The sequence below is a fragment of the Lissotriton helveticus genome, chromosome 7, assembly GCF_964261635.1.
Source record: "Lissotriton helveticus chromosome 7, aLisHel1.1, whole genome shotgun sequence".
Taxonomy (NCBI): domain Eukaryota; kingdom Metazoa; phylum Chordata; class Amphibia; order Caudata; family Salamandridae; genus Lissotriton; species Lissotriton helveticus.
Genome location: NC_136068.1, coordinates 624,162,663 through 624,177,896, shown reverse-complemented (window position 1 = coordinate 624,177,896; position 15,234 = coordinate 624,162,663). Strand labels below are relative to the sequence as shown.

The 15,234-nt window shown below is 50.3% G+C and overlaps 1 long non-coding RNA gene across 4 annotated transcripts in view; it reads left to right on the top strand.

Annotated features, from left to right (window-relative positions):
• Positions 1 to 15,234, top strand: part of LOC144768848 (uncharacterized) — a 263,369-nt gene that overhangs the window by 206,169 nt on the left and 41,966 nt on the right. For all 4 annotated transcript variants that reach the window (XR_013598643.1, XR_013598642.1, XR_013598641.1 and 1 more), the window contains one exon: positions 5,930 to 6,158. This is a non-coding gene — a long non-coding RNA (uncharacterized LOC144768848). The remainder of the gene's footprint in view (positions 1 to 5,929; positions 6,159 to 15,234) is intronic.

The following is a 15,234-nucleotide window of genomic DNA, read 5'->3' as shown; positions in this document are numbered from 1 at the left end:
CATGGCCGCCTTCATGACCGACCTTAAGACGGAGATCGGATCCCTGAGGTCAGAGGTCCACTCGTGTGTCACGGAGCTTCGGAAAGAGGTTACGGAACTGGGGGACCGCGTGGACAGTTTGGAGAGGACGGCGGACACGCGCACCGAGGACCAGGAACATCTATGGCAGCGCCTAACGGCTCTGGAACAACAGAACATTGAACTCCAAATCAAGCAGGAGGATTTGGAGAATCGGGGTCGACGGAACAACCTCCGCATCCGCGGCGTGCCACTCGGAGAAGAAGGGGAGGACGTAATGGACTTTGTGGCGCAACTCCTCCACGAGGTGCGGGGCGACGAGGATATATCACCTCCCACACTGGACCGGGCTCATCGGGTAGCGGCGCCTGCGGGGAGATCGGGGCTTCTCCCAGACATCATCACGCGGGTGCATTTCTTTGTGGAAAAGGAGGAGATTTGGAAGCGTGCTCGAGACAAGCCGGACCTGCAATACAAGGGCCACAAGATTCAGCTCTTCCAGGATTTGGCGCCCAACACCCTGAAGCGGCGACGCGCTTTCCGCCCAGTGACGGAGAAACTGCGGTCCCTGAACATCTCGTACCAATGGGGCCATCCCTTTGCACTTATCTTTCAATGGGAGGGTAAGCGTAAATCCTTGGGGTCCTACGATGAGGCGGCACGACTCCTCAACATAACAGGCTCTCCTCCGGGGAGCCCCTCCAGACGACCCCCGAGCAAGAGGACACCGCTTACCCCGGACTGGACCACGGTGCCGAGGAGACAGCGTGCGACGCCTGTTGACGTGCCAACGACGAGCCAAGCCAGGCAGGAGGTCATCGCCCACATTAGAGCACTGGAGGAGGCAGAGATCGACCGTGCGGACCGCTCCCCTGCGGGCCGGTCCTCCACATCGTGAGATGGTCAACATTCATATGTCACTCTACTTGAGGTACTGCTCTTATACCCCTCCGGAGGTCGGGGATGGATGTGGGGCGAGAGGGGGTTGCTTGGACTCCTGATCTCCTTGTGCTGGGCCTAGGCGGGTGGGGGCTCCATACCTTCTAGTGTTCCCGGCCAGTCATGTCCTACCGAGACTGTCTCCTGGGGAGTGACATCCCGATGGACATTCAAACCCGTGGGTGTAGGATGCCCTGCTCTGGAGACAGTGTACTTTGGCCCAGTTGGCCACGTCTTTACGGCCTAGGCCGTCAGCCCTTTAGACTGCTGCATGTTTGGCTGTCTCATTTGGCTTTCCTTTTTCTCTTTTTTCTGTCTTTCCTTCCTTTCTCTGTCTACTACGGGGGGCTGGGGATGGGGGATGGTGCGGGGAGCGGGGGTGGGCCCTCTGGATGGGGCTCTGGGCTGGTGGGTGTTCTGCTGCGCGAAGCTTTGCGTTCTAACCTTAGAGACCCCCATGATGGCGGGTGATATGGCCAGACCCCTTAAGATCTTATCACTCAATGTTAAAGGCCTTAATTCACCTAATAAGCGCCAACAGCTCTGGCATTACTTCTTGCAGCATGACCCAGATGTCATTTTCATACAGGAGACCCACCTTCTCCAGGCAGATACAAAGCGCATGGCGCACCCTAGATACCCCCTCCAATTCTGGGCTGCAGCGGATACGAAAACGGCTGGGGTAGCGGTTTTGTGCAAAGCTGGCATCAGGCGGGGTTCTGGCAAGCTCTTCCGGGGTGGTGACGGTCGCTTCCTCAAGGTTTCGGTCGAGGTGGGCTCCCGCTGTCTTACGTTGTGCAATGTGTATGCGCCCAACCTGGCACAGGATCGCTTCCTTCGGGATCTTTTGAGTGCCCATGTCCTTCGGGGTGGACCCTCGATTATTCTGGGGGGCGACCTTAACCTGGTGTGGTGCCCTGCGATGGACCGGAGTGCGGGCTCCTTTCATGGGGCGGGGGCGATGTCCTCTGCGCTGCGCAAACAGATAGGCGATTTGGGTCTCTTCGACGCATGGCGCTACTTCTCCCCGACAAAAAGGACTACTCTTTTTATTCTAGTGCTCACCGCTCATATTCCCGCATTGATCATTTGTTCGTCTCGCATGACCTGCTCTGTGATGTGATGGATGTGGAAATGTCGGACATATCCATTTCGGACCATGCGCATGTGGAGTTGCACCTTAGAGATCTGCGGAGTGGTCCTCCTAGGGAACGGAAGTGGCATCTGCCCCCATACCTCCTCAGAGATCCAGCGTCGGTTGACAACATCCGCACGGCCATCGCCTCCTATTTTGAATTCAACGATCTGCCGGAAACGCCGTTCCCGGTGGTGTGGGACGCCTTCAAGGCTACCATCCGGGGTCACATCACCTCCCTCGAGATTGCGAGAGCGCGTGAACGGAGGGCAGTGGAGGAGGGCCTGGTGGCGGATTTGCGGGGGGCTGAGGCGCAGAACCAAGAGGAATCCAATCTGAAGACGCGGAGGCGCCTAGCGAACCTACGGGGGCAATTGCGCATGCTACGTGCGAACCGGGCGGAGAAATCCCTCTTGGCACTGAAGCGCATGCACTTTGACGGTGGGGACAGAGTGGGGAAGCTCCTGGCGAGACGACTGAGGGTCAAGGCGGCCAGATCCCACATAGCGAATGTGATGCTCCCTGACGGGTCTCGGGCAGCGGCGATGGAGGCTAAACTGAAGGCGTTCCGAGACTATTACGCCTCCTTGTACACGGCGGCCCCGACGGGCGCTACCCCGCCAGAGGAGGTTCTGGAGAATTATGGGGGGATGCGCTTACATTCCGAAGCGGCGGAGAGGCTGGAGGAGCCACTTTCGCTCGCCGAGGTGACTGAGGCCATCAAAGATCTGAACTTGGGGAAGACACCGGGCCCTGATGGCTTACCGCTTTCCTTTTACCGCCTATTCTGGGACCAGCTGGGTCCTTATCTCCTCAGACTCTTTGCTTCCTTCGATGGGGGCCAGGGTCCCTCTCCGGACATGGGAATGGCGGAAATAGCTTTAGTCCCTAAGCCCGGGAAGGATCCGGCGCTCTGCTCGTCATACCGCCCGATTGCGCTGCTTAATACTGATTTTAAAATTTACACGAAGATGCTGGCTAAGAGACTTGATCCCCACATGCCGGACCTCGTTGACCCTGACCAGGTGGGCTTCATCCGGGGCCGTCAAGGGGCAGACAATGTGCGGAGACTGGCACATTTGGTAGGAAAGGTGCATCACTGGCACATTCCGGCGTGCCTCCTGTCGTTAGACGCTGAGAAAGCGTTTGATCGTGTGGACTGGGGGTTTCTCCAAGCGGTCCTCTGTAGGATGGGGCTCGGCCCAAAGATGATTGCCAGGATCATGGCACCTTATGTGGCGCCGAGGGCAAGGGTCAGGGTGAATGGAAGATTGACGGAACCATTCGCCATTGGCAGAGGGACAAGGCAGGGCTGCCCTCTATCGCCATTGCTGTTCGCCCTGGCGATTGAACCACTGGCGGACCTGATCAGGCGTAACCCGGACATTTGCGGTGTTCGGATGGGGGGGCAAACTCATAAAGTGGCGTTATACGCGGACGACCTCATCCTCACACTAACGGAACCGCGACAGTCCTTGCCGGCGCTTCATGCGGTGCTCTGCTCCTTCGAAAGCGCCTCTGGCTTGAAAATTAATCACGATAAGTCGTGGGTGCTTAACCTCACAATCCCTCAGGCCGATGTTCCTCCCCTGGAATTGCTGTGCCCCTACCGGTGGACGGACCAACATATCCGATACCTCGGCCTCTCCCTGACTCCATCTTTGGAAGGCTGGTCGGCGCTCAATTGGGCGGAATGTCGCAAATCCGTTCTCACTGATCTCCAACGGTGGAAACCTCTTATCCCCTCTTGGCTGGGCAGGTTGAACGCGATCAAAATGTCTATATTGCTCTACCTGTTCCAATGCCTTCCTACACCTATCCCTCTGCCGAAGATTAGAGCCTTGCAAAGGGATTGTACTAAATTCATCTGGGGGGGCAAAAGACCCCGCTTCTCTCAGTCACTCCTTATGGCCCCGCGGGATCGTGGAGGGCTAGGGTGCCCGAATCTGGTGGACTATTATTGGGCCGCTCACTTGCGGTTTGTAATAGAGTGGGGTATTAGGCGGAGTGAGAAGGGGTGGCTACATCTGGACCGGGCGGTCACGGGTCGCACGATCTGGAACCTCGCTTGGACCCATAGGGCGGGCCGATCCCCTAGTGCTTATTTGGTGGTTCCCACGAGAACGGTCCTGGACGTGTGGGACAAGGTGGCAGTGCGGAAAGGCTTGACGACCTTCCCCTCACCGCACACCCCCATAGAGGATAATCCATGGTTCCCACCGGCTAACCACACTCCCGCCTTTCGCAGATGGACACGAGAAGACTGCAAAGTCCTTACGGATTCTTTGACGGAAGCTCCATCAAATCCTTTGCCCACTGCCGGGAGGAGTTCCATCTTCCCCCGGAGGCTGAATTGCAGTTTCTGCAGTTGCGTCACTGGGCCTTATCGGAGGCAATATACCCTGGGGCCGCTCGGGCCTTCACCCCATTCGAGAGGCTGGCTCGCTCTGGTGCGGGCACGAAGGGCCTTATATCAAAAATTTATCTGATTCTGCAACATCCTCTTACTCCCCCTGCCCACCCATACCAGCGGCAGTGGCAGGAGACTCTAGGTGCTGATATTGATCAAGCGCAATGGACCCGCCTCTGGAGGGATGTTCCTAAGGTGTATCGCAGTGTGCCACAACAAGAAAACGCGTATAAAGTAATGACACAGTGGTACTATACCCCTCAACGCCTGCACAGGATGTTCCCCTCCTTACCGCCCGGTTGCTGGAGATGCCGTCATGTGCCTGGCGACTTCATGCACATCTGGTGGACCTGCCCTGTGATCGCTATCTTTTGGAAGGAAGTGTTGAGCCACATTCGGGGGGTGCTGGGATTTCCTCTGCCTGACGATGCTAGCACAATACTGCTGGGACTCAAACCTGTTAGCTTGCTGGCCCTGACCCGCGGTGACTGGACCTTAGCGATGCAAATGTTGGGTGCTGCCAGACAACTTATCGCTCTGTATTGGAAGAAGGTGGAGGCCCCCCCTCTAGCTGTGTGGTTCGGCAGACTGTGGCACGTCATCACCATGGAATTGCTCTCGGCTAGGCTACAGTCTCGCACGACCCGCTTTGAAAAGGTCTGGCGGCCACTAGTGGCTTATCTTTGTAGGAGCGAATATGCTAGGAATATGCCCCCAGCGCTGCGAGCATTGCAATTGGTGGAAGATGCGGTGCTCCCCTATACCCCTCGCAACCTGTGACGCCCTCGCTGCTGTGATTGTCCCCCCTAGCTTCCCCTGCTCTTTCTCTGCTCTCTCTCTCTGCTTCCTCTAACCTCTGCTTTACTCTGTTTGACTGCCTTCTACTAGGCCTCTGGTTGAATGTTGGGCCCTTAGGGCCGGTTATATGTTGATGTTCGTTAAGTTAGTACCTGCCCGCTTCGCGGGACGACATATAAAGCGGGGTATCACTGGGGGGTGCTGGGCAGCGCTTTTTGGCCCCCTTCTTGAGCGACTTCATGGGATCTTGACTGATCTTGACGAGCAGATCGGCAAGTGTGTTTGGAGTTATCGACCCGCACTGAGTTCGCACCATGAGTTCTTTCACGCGGCCGGCCCCATGAGGGTTGTAGGCTTATCGCTGTGTCAATGTGACCCTTTTCTTATGTGTGTCTCAAACTGAGACTTAATAAAAAGATGTTGGAATAAAACATGTCTTGATTTGAATGAAGGGCACTTCCCTCTGAGACACTGCACTACTGGTGTCTTTAATGAAGGAATCCCGCTCATGAGCGCATTATTAAATGTGTCTTTTGCATTTCACTTCAGTGTTGATTCTGATTTCTGAGGTGTTGTTACACCAGTGAGACCACTGAAAAGTCTCACTTCTACAATTGACGCCCAAACAGGTACCCCACTGAAGACTGCAGTTGGACCAGGAGGAGGTAATTTGATCAGGACGAAAATTGCTGAGATGTACACCACATGAGGAGACCCTGTTCTCGCGGGCAAGGTGATCATTCAGACGACAGACTTGACTTTCGTAGCGGCCGTTTGTCTCAACTGGGGTTCCTTTGGCAATTTGAGACGATCTATTGATCAAAGAATCAACAGGTGGAAGTTGAAATATACGATAAGGTAGGATCGTTTTGTTTGAATATTGTTTTTGATAAAGCATTTGCAAATGTTTTAGACAGGTATGTTGAGAATATTTTCTCTTGTATTGTTATCATAAGGATATTTGAACATGCCTGTTTTCAGTAAATTACGTACTTGGTTATGTTGTTGTTGTGACAAAAATTGAGTATTAGAAGAAAGACAACCATCACCAATAGAAGGTAGTCCAAATTATGACATGTACATAAAATATGGTATTTCTTCCATATTGTTTTCTACTCTATCTAACAAATATACAAAGGACAATAAGGACTTACAGTGGCCACTTAATGGTAGTTTTGACACCACAAAATTACAGTATGTAGAAAAACAAATATTTAAAAGAAAAAGTAGGCAGAGTATGTTTGAGGCAGGTAGTCTATGGAGAAAGGAAATAAGACAAAGAGGAATAAAAGACAAAAAAGATAGAAAGAGAACTGAAGACCAGTCAGTTATACAGAAAGTTAGGGACTTAAAAATAAAGGAAGAGGAACAAAAAATGGAACGTATGAACAGGCGATTCCGTTTAGAAGCATTAAAACCATATGTTCAGAAACAGACAATTGTTGAAGGACAAGATACTGAGGACTCTCTTTTGGACGAATTATTAACAAACCAATCAACATCGCCACCCCCATACGCACTCCCTCCAACTAGCCTTGTAACTCCTAGTCCTGTCACAGTTCCTACTGCCCCTCATTCTTCTTCTCCTTCCTGTTTACAAACCCCTCCCCAAACTTTTCCACAAACACCACCACCTGTTGTACGAAAAAAGGTTCAGAAAACACCACAATGTGATGAAAAATGGGAAATTCTAAAATAAACGTACTCTAGAGATCTCAGATCCTCATTAAATGCCTCAGAAAAACAGGTCTTAGATTCATATGTAGAAGAGTGGCTAAAAGAGGATGCTCTCTGCTATTCTTCCCTATTCCCTAATGGCAAAAAGATATCTTATTTAGGAACTAACATGTGCCTGGTTAACAAAAATGGAAAAAAGAAATAAGAACATAGGTCCTACAGACCTTAAGGGTATTTACAGAAGTACGACTGAAGGTACCTTTCAAGACAATAATGTACAACAGGCAGTTAGAAAAATATATGCCACCAGGATACATTTCTACAGCAGACTAACAAACAATACCCAATGCGAGAAGCTACTCCTCAATATATATTGCCACAAGGTGATGGCACTAATGACGACCCCCGTGACCCAAATGCAAAAGGGTACTACATATTTCAGTGGGTTTATACTCCTTGGAAACGGTCAGATGTGTTAGCCTTAAAAGCGTCCTTGCCTGACCCCAGAAAAAATCCAAGTGGTTAATATGATGAAGTAGGAGCAGCACTGAGTTCATGTGGTATGACTTTAGCGGACATTGACGTGTTCTTCAGTCTGACCGTGCCATCCGATCTGTGGCGTCAGGTCCGGAGACAGGATCATGCCAATGACCTGGGTGACACATGGGAGCATATATCAGAACTCGACCTTAATAGGAAACCAGGACAGAAACCAGATAAATTAATATTGGACCTCCCTGACAAAATGAAATGTTAACATATATGCAGACTATTGTTCCCTACCGGAAAATACATTGGGCAACATTGACCGCATGCAAACAAAAAAAAGATGAAGCACCGACGGACATTTTTACTAGATTTGAGGAGGTTTTCCATGATTTTAGTGGACAAGATACTTCGACAGAGACAGGCAGACACTTATTTGTTGACAAGTTTGACCTAAATTTATTGCCAGAAATTTCGCAGAAGTTAAAACGAGCAGAAAGTACTTAGGCCACGTCAACACCAGTCAGTATTCTGGACATGGCACAGTATTATGAAGGCCAATTAAATGAGGACAAAGACAAAAAAGAGTTTAAAACAAAAGACCTTAAAAATAAAATTCTATTACAACATGCATATGGTCTTAAGAGAGGAAGAGGTCGGGGAGTAAGTAACAACGACCCCCCTGAACGTTTCATACAGGACCCAGTGATATTTAATGCTCTGGGATCCAACCAATGTGCTTACTGTAAAAAGGAGAGACATTGGCGGTCTGAGTGTCCACTGCACCACAAAACAGGAAGGGGTCAGGGTGTGACTAGGGGTCCCAATCACAGACCTTCCCCCAGTGACAGAAGAAACTACTTTGATAACACTGAACACACAAAGACTTACTATGCCGATAACTTCAATGAAGATACCACAACCAGGGTATATTTCAACTAGGACAGTGTAGGACAAGAGAAGGGATCAGATGTGATACCGGTAGACCAGTCAAGCCCATATGTGACAGCAGAAATACTGGGACAATTGCAACAATTTCTGGTAGATACCGGGGCTACCCGTAGCGCCATATCCCAAGAATTGATCCCTGGGATGCCCTTGTCTGGCCATAACAATTTATCCGTCGGTTTGGCTGGAAAACCAATTCTCTGTCCCATGTCAAAGCCCCTTGATCTTACCATAGGCCCCTTCACTGTCAACACGCCATTCCTACTGGCCACAAACTGTCCTGATAACCTGTTAGGATTAGATTTACTCAAACACTTTCATGCCCGCATATACTGTTCACAGGATGGTGCGTATATCACAATGGGGAAACCAGAAAATATCAAACAATATGTCAATAAGTACGCCATCATTTATCCACAGTACCCTCTTCGGTATGGGCAAAACGTGACACTGATGTTGGTTTATTGCAAATTGACCCTATACATATCCAGATTAAGCCAAATGCAGTCTTGCCAAGAGTTCCCCAATACAAAATCTCTCAGGAAGGTGAAAACACGCTAGTTGATATAATAGAGGACATGACCTGAAAAGGGTTAGTTGAGGAAACCAAAGATAACCTGTGTATTAGCCCTATTTTACCGATCCTCAAACGTGCTACATCTGACTCAGCGGAACAAGGCCACAGATTTATTTTTGATTTGCGCAAGATTAATACAATAGTAATTCCACAATTTCCTGTAGCTCCAGACATTACAGGGTTGCTCACAAGGGTCCCACCAGTGGCATGTGCATTCTCTGTCATAGACCTAAAGAACGCATTCTTTTCTATCCCAATAGCGCCCTCTAGCAGATATTAGTTTGGATTCTGCCTAAAGGGGCGGTATTATCACTTCTGTAACGCCCCCCCAAGGCTATACAGAAAGCCCAAGTATCTATAGTCAAGCGCTCAAAAGACAACTTGACACGTTACAACTACCACCAGGCGCTGCATTGTTACAAGATGTCAATGACTTACTCATCGCGGCAGATAACAAGGAGATTTGCACCAACACCACTTTGTTATTACTTCACCATCTTGCTGAATTGGGACACAAAGTATAAAAAAATAAATTGCAACTTTGTCGACCACAGGTCACCTACTTAGGTCACCTGTTGTCGAAGGAGGAACAGTCACTGACTCAGGACAGAATCAAGGCAATCATACATACACCCATTCCCCGCACCCAAAAGGAAGTTAGGGCACTCATTGGCATAACATCATATTGCCGTCAATGGATCCCCAATTTCACCCTTATCATCAAACCTGTCCTCGCCCTCACAACTAAAAACACCCCATTCCCTCTACCCTGGTCCCCAGACTGTCAGAGTGCATACCAGCAGCTCCGGGATGCCCTCTGTTCCTCCCCCATCCTTGGTACACCTGATTACAAAAAGCCATTTTCCTTCTATGTCCATGAACGAGAGGGTTGTTCGCTCTCAGTCCTATGTCAACCACACGGAGATAGACTACGCCAATGTGCATACTTCTCGGCCATACTAGATCCCGTGGCCAGAGCGCTTCCTGGTTGTTTGAGGGCGGTGGCTGCAACAGCCATCTCCATCAGACAGACAGCAGGCCTTGTACTAGACCACAATCTCACGGTCCTTGTTCCCCATTCAGTGGATATATTGCTCAACCAAACCAAAACACAATACCTAATAAGTGTACGCCTCACTAGTTATGAACTAACCTTGCTTGCACCACATGTCACACTCAAACGTTGCTTAACTTTGAATGTAGTGCACACCAGAGAATAGTTGATGACGTGGGTCGAGGAAATGTCTTTGCCGACGCCACAGTAAAAGACACAGCGCGCAGTCAGCAGAATAAAGTTTACTTGTTATACTCCCAAGCCGAACAACAAGCAAATGTACATGAAGAGGTCAGGGAGATCCAACCTATGGCCACGACAAAGGAGATAGAACAGTGGGGACAAACAGGGGTATTGGACGGTGAGAATTGTTGGAGAAATGGCCCAGATGGGGAGAAGTGGAAACTACCCAATTCCTACTTACTGCCATTTGTAACAATGGCCCATGGCCCAGCTCATGCCAGTGCAAAGAGTACGGCTGCACTGTTAGAACAGGTGTGGGATCACCCTGCTATCAAGAAGACAGCAGAACAACACGTTAAACACTGTAAGATATGCCTGCAACACAATCCAGGAAAGGGAGTGAAAACCCCAAAAGGAGGGTTCTCCCCTCCTAGTGCACCATTCGAAGTCTTGAAGATGGACTTCATTGAGCTCTAACGATGCCATAACTTAAAATATGTTTTGGTCATTGTGTGTGCTTTCAGTAAGTGGGTGGAGGTGTGTAGGAGAGTAGGGTCTTCTTCCTATGGTTACCCCCACTTTTTGCTGTGATTCTCTGGTTTTTCGACTTCAGTGTGGCTGTGGACCTGCTAATCAGCCCCAGAGCCTAGCTGTTCTCTCTCTAAATTGATACCATGTACTTTAGGTACATACCAGATTGGTTACTAGGTCACCCTTGTGAGCCCCTGTATAGTGTACCATAGGTGCCCAGGGCATAGGTGCACCTAGGCCTACCAGGGGCTGCAGTATGTATTGTGCCACCCCTGGTTTGCCTTCCAAACTGACACCACAGGTCTGTTCACAAAGACTGGGTAAGGTGGTGTAATCACCCCTTACTTAGATATAGTATACCTATATCTATATATAGATAGAGACACATGTACACCTATAAGTCACTCCTATGGCAAGCCTTAACAATCCTGGAGGCTGAGCGCTTGGTTTTATGTGAGAGGGTGCCCTAGCATGAGCTGAGCCCCTCTGCAGCTTTCGGAACCATCTCCTTATAGCTGTTCTATGATATAACCATACCATATACTCTTTTTTTTTTTGTCCTCATTCCACCAAAAGCTGTGCAAATAAACTTTCTCAACCCATTCCGTCGTCGTGGGCACCCGGGTTTGGCGTTCTTGCAATAGCCTGGGCCTGCCCGCCCTGCCTCTTTATACCGAGGCCTGGTGTAATCATAGGACAGCCAGGCCTTAGACCAGCCTCATTTGTCTTCCACAGTCTAATAAAGGACCCCATATCGTGCTACTTACATTTTGTGCCAAACTAAATTCAAACCGTGCAGTGCTCAAAACCGCCCGTAACCAGTTTTCATATGGTGGAGGGCTAGTGTCTTTCCAAAGTTTGCAGATCTCCCTACGCGCTATTATGATAAGATTAAAGAATAAGGCCACTTGTGCCCCCCTTAACACACTAAAAAGCTGAATATCAATCCCAAAAATGACTCTAGCTAAATTTAATGTCAGGGACCCTTGTGTTTTAAAAATGCCATCTAAGGCCTTCTCAACCATAGACCAGAAAGAACCCAGAGAAGGACAGTCATAAAAGAGATGTATGTCATCTGTCTCCACTAACCCACATCTTGAACACGATGGAGGGTGAGTCACAAACTTTGCAATTTTCTTTGGCGTGTAATAGAGCCTATTGATGGTAAAATAGTGATTCTTCTTCAGAGAGGCTGATCTAACATGTTTATACAAGGTATTGAGAGATCTGTCGTAGAGTGCAACCAATGTCTCCTCCTGCCCCGAGGCGTTCCAGATTTGATACATTGGGGGGACCGTTGTTTCCTCCTCCTGCAACATTTTCCCATACCACAGTCCTACTTCCTTCTTCATTGGGCTAGAGGATTGAAGTGCAGACTAGATAACCCAGTTCCCACCGATGTTCTCTCTCTCAGCGGCAAACCAAGAACAGATCTGAATATACTTGAATCTGGAGAAAGAATCCCCTATCTTCGTTCTCAAGACCTCCCATGGGAGAACTCCCTCTGATGTTGCTATATCTGCCCATACTGTTATACCTGCTCTCCTGATGGGAAGAGAAAGACTGTCGTTAAAGCATGTTGGCAGGCCCGGGGAGTCCCAAATTGGGGCAAGATCTGAGTAATACTTTATGCCCCATCTCCCTTTGACTCTGGTCCATACTACAAGTGCATGTTCCAGTATCTTGAGGCGAACCTTTTTGTAAAATGTTGGCGCGCCAAATTTATAAAGGAAGCCGGGTCCGCCCCCCTCTTGAGCCACCATTGTGTTCAGTATCCGCCCCCAGTTGGAATCATCAGGGCTGGTAAGGAGGCATCTAATGTTTTTCAGTTGGAAAGAAAAAGCATACCAGAGAATGTCGGGGAGCGCACGACCTCCCTTCAGCAATCTTCTTTTCAGCTTTTTCCAAGAAATCCTTGAATTTGTATTTGCCCATATAAAGCTGCCGATTTTCCCTTGGATTCTGGCTAAGACCTTAGGTGGAAAAGTCAATGGTATCATATTAAAAAGGTATGTTAATTTCGGTAAAATCACCATTTTTTTTTCCACAACAAAATTTATTGATTTAGTTGAGCAGAGTAAAAGAAGTGGTTCCCCACAGTCAGGAGAGCACCACCAAGTATCATGGTACAGTTCACATTGTAACAGCTATGACTAATCAATAGTTAGGAGTAAACCAAGGAAATTGACCCCCTCCCCCGCCCCTACCCCCACTAACTCCCAGTACCCAACAGCCCCACTGCCCGCCCCTTATCCCTCCCTAGCCCTATGCACGTGCTGACAGAAACTCTGCAGTACTTGTACGTAGCGTGACAGGCATGACACAGTTACAGGCCCATATGGCACCACCACCTATACGTCTTCCGCATGGTCCACAGGGGGATCCAATGGCAACTCCCTATAGTCTGCCCACCTCTTCCAGATCTTGAAGTGTTTACGGGGGCATCCTCTCGCCTCAAACACAGGTTGTTCCAGCCCCATATAGTAGTCCAGTCCGGCCTTCCATGCACACAGAGGGGGGGCTCGATCTCCCTTCCACGCTCGGGCCAGGTCCCGTTTGGCAACCACCAGCCCCAAAAACAATAAATGGCGTTTGTATAAGTTCCCACCAACCCCCTCAAGGATGTGGAGTAACCCTAATCGATGAGTGCGTGGGAGGTCCCATCCCAGAACTTCAGACAGGCAAGTCCATACACCCCTCCAGAAGCCAACCAGTCTAGGACACGACCACACCGTATGCAGCAGCGTGCCCACTGCAGCCCCACACCGCAGACATTCCGGCAAACCAATCAGTCCAGCCTTCCAAAGCCGCTCTCGGGTATATTAAGCCCTATGGATATACTTGAACTGGATCAATCTAAGCCGCATTGCAATCGCGGTCCCCCGCGGGGATTCTAGGGCCTCCCTCCAGTCATCGTCATCAAGGGGACCAACATCGGCCTCCCAAGCCGCCCTCAGGGGAAGCAGGGTGGAGGAGCAATGAGTGACCATCGTTTGGTAGATGCGGGAGACCTTCTTATCTCCCAGGTCTCCCATGAATACCTTCGCTTCAACAGGGCTAAAGTCAGGGAGCGATTCCAGGCCAGCAACACTGGGCATAAGTGCATGACGAAATTGTAAGTAGCAAAAGAATTGGGTTTGGGGCATGCAGAACTCAGCACTAAGTTCCTGGAACGATTTAAGAGTGACCCCGGACATTACATGTCCCAGTGCCGAAATCCCAATCGCCTCCCAGCCGTCGAACCCCGGCAGCGTGGACAGTTCGGGGAGGCGTCCGTTATTCCACAGCGGAGTTTCCGCAGTCAGTCTACCCCACCAGCCCATGCGACGCAACGCCTGTCGCCACACAGCAAAGACAACTTTCGTGACGCACGGCAATGTCCGCCGCAACCGGGCTGAATAAAGAATCGTGTGCAGCGTGTTATCTCCCATCAGTGAGCGCTCCAGTGCGTATGCCGGGTCTCCCCTATCACCATACCACCACTCATTAAGTATGAGCAGTTGGGAGGCTTGGTAATAGGACAGTAGATCAGGGGTGGCTAAACCACCGCAATACGTGGAGAGGAAGCACGTCCGTAGCGCCACTCTGGCCGCGCCCCCAGCCCACAGGAAACGACCTAATGCAGAGTTGACTTGCCGAAACCACTGGGGAGGGATGGGATGAGGATAGTTCTGAAGTTGGTATAAGAGGCGCGGAAGAGCCACCATTTTGAAGATCGGGGACCTACCAAAAATAGTTAGAGGCATCCGGGACCACGTTTTAACATCCGCCTGAACTCTCTCCCACACAGGCACTATGTTGCGTTCCCATGTGGTGTGTATGGATTCCGAGAGGAACACCCCCAAATATTTCAAACCTCCAGTCGCCAACTGTAAACCCGTCGCCCAGGGGTCCATCTCGGTTTCGCCCCCCAGTACCCATAGGGTGGATTTGCCTAAATTCAGATAGAGGCCCGAGACCTCTCCAAAGATTCGCATAATTTCTAAGACTCGGGGCCCTGAGCGACACAAATCTGTAAGGAAGAAGAGGACGTCATCCGCATATAAAGCAATCCTATCAGCAAGGGTTTCAGTCCAAACAAAGCCCCGGATCTGTGCGTCAATACGCACCCAACAGGCCAGAGGCTCCATGGCCAAGGCGAACAGGTATGGGGACAACGGGCACCCCTGACGGGTCCCCCTTCCAATGGAGAACGTCTCCGAGACAGCCCCGGCAACCCGCACGGACGCCGTAATATCCGTGTACAGCAATGAGATATATGACAGGAAGACTGGGCCCAGGTTGAGACGAGACAGGAGCGCAAAGAGGTACGCCCAGCTAACTGAGTCGAAAGCTTTATGAATATCAGCCAGTAACAAAGCCGCCCGTTCCCCAGTGGCCCCCATGGCATTCACCGCCGCCTGCGCACGTCGGATGTTGTGCCGTGTCGCCCGGTGAGGCATAAAGCCGGCCTGATCAGGGTGGACCAGGTCCGTCAT